The sequence below is a fragment of the Balaenoptera ricei genome, chromosome X (genome assembly GCF_028023285.1).
Source record: "Balaenoptera ricei isolate mBalRic1 chromosome X, mBalRic1.hap2, whole genome shotgun sequence".
Lineage (NCBI taxonomy): Eukaryota > Metazoa > Chordata > Mammalia > Artiodactyla > Balaenopteridae > Balaenoptera > Balaenoptera ricei.
Window position 1 is genome coordinate 63,478,320 of NC_082660.1, and position 2,357 is coordinate 63,480,676.

The window sequence follows — 2,357 nt, forward strand, 5'->3', positions numbered from 1 at the left end:
TCAGTTGCCTTTAAATCAACTCCTCCTCCCTTTTTCTTCTTCCCAAGCAACAGTAGTTAAACCCACCCTTTAAAAACCCGTGAGGAAGATATCACGCTGGAGACCAACATACTTTATCTCAAGAAATTCAACAGAGCTTGCGACAGATTGCTGTTTCTTGAGTTGAGCCACTGATGAAGTTGTACACACGCAGTTAGGAGCCATGTTGTTGGGAAATCTGTAAATTCAAACCCCGCTTGGTGTCATGAGATTCCTATGGGGCTGGAGAGCAATTTGGAGAAAACGTTACATCCACATTTCCTATAGTACCTCATTACAGGGTTGATTGGGAATAGTGGCGGGCGGGGGGTGGCAAAGGTGGGATCTGGACTATTTAAATATTTTTTTCTCTCTCTATAAATCGTTAGGTGAATTCATTCATTTCAGTTTAATGTGCTTATGATGGACACCACTATATCCACAAATAATCACTGTCTGATACACTCACAGGAGTGCCCAGCAACTTTGCCCTTCACCATAGCATATAAATGGATTAAAAACCTTCCCAGGGACTTCCCTGGTGGCACAGTGGTTAAGAATCCACCTGCCAATGCAGGGGACACGGGTTCGATCCCTGGTCTAGGAAGATCCCACATGCCGCTGAGCAACTAAGCCCGCGAGCCACAACTACTGAGCCCACGTGCCACAACTACTGAAGCCCACACGCCTGGAGCCCATGCTCTGCAACAAGAGAAGCCACTGCAGTGAGAAGCCCGCACACCACAACAAAGAGTAGTCCCCGCTCTCCACAACTAGAGAAAGCCCCTGTGCAGCAAGAAAGACCCAGCGCAGCCAAAAGAAAGAAAGAAAGAAAGGAAGAAAAAAAAAACCTTCCCGGATGTGAGGTGAAGACTATATATGAAGATATATTCATCTATTGACCTTGCATAGATTCCAGAAGAGGAATATGCGAGTTTGTAGAGAAATGGATGTTCACACTGGGAATAGCTGGAATGAGCTGGAGGGGTGGAGGTGGAAAGGAACCATCAAAACCTGAAATAGAGCTCTAGGAGTCATCAACAAACAGATGGTACTTGAAAGCAAGAAAGTCAAGTACATCACTCAGCAAGAGTCTTAGAGTAAGAAGACACTGAGGCTAGAATTCTGGGCAACATCTACAGAGATGGAGAAGCCAGAGGAGGACAATGCAGAGTAAAATCATGAGCATGATATTATGGAAGTCAAAGGAAGAGTAGTTTTCTAGAAACGAGATTTGTTCTTAGTATCAAATACTACTGAGAAGTTCCCTCTGAAGTATGTCTGTGGCTTTTCCAATATGGAAGCCACTTACGAGCATAATGAAAGCTGGTGGTTGGGGCAGAGAACAGAATGCAGGGATTGAATTATGGGGGGAAGTAAGGAAGTGAAGATAGTGAGTGTGAACTACTTTTTCTGAAAACCGGAATCTGGGCATTTCTTTTCGCAGTAGCAATACCAGTTACCATATGTTAAATAACAAATATACAGTAGGTGAGTATTACAATTTCTTTCAACTCCAGCAAACATTTATTGGGTGCCTTGGTCGTTGGGGATATGAAGAAGATCAAGGTGAGGTCACTGTCCCCAAGGTGCTCATAGTGTAGTAGAAGACAGACATAGAGGTCTGGGAGCACAGAGGAGGGAACATAATTTCTGTTGGAAGAAGGGGTTGGGAATCTGAGAAGTCTTGACGGAGGAAATGACATTAGAGCTGGGATTTGAAAGATGAGTGGAAGTTCTCCTGGTGACGGGTAGGGAGGGCATTCTAGGTAGAGGGACACATAGGCAAAGGCTTATAGACAGCAATGTCTCTGCCATGTTTGGGGATGACTAGCGGCTCAGTACAGATGAAGGGCATGTTAGTGAGTTTGGACTTTAATGGAGGTAATGAGAAGCTTCCAGAGTTTTTTGAAGCTAGATTAGTCACATGTCCAGAATTGGAAGGGTCAAACTGCAAGTGGACTTGAGAGACTTTCATAACTGTCTGATCACGAGGGGCTGAGAACCTGTTCTAAGAGAGTGGCAAGATGTTGAAGGAGAATGAAACAAATAGCAAAGTAACGCAGTTGAGCTGATTTAGAAAATAAAGATGATGACGTGGTGATTGATCATAGTGAATTATTAAGCTCTCGAGCTCTGGAATCAGGAGGAATCCTGGTTCTGCAACATTCCATTTGTGTGATCTTAGACACGTTATTTAACATCTCTGAGTTTGTTTCCTCATTGCATAGTGGGGATAATAAAATGCCTACCATATAGGACAAAATAGAGTAAGTACTCAATAAATGTTAGTTATTATGTTTAATATTATTATTTTTACTGCCAGCTAAATTTCAGTG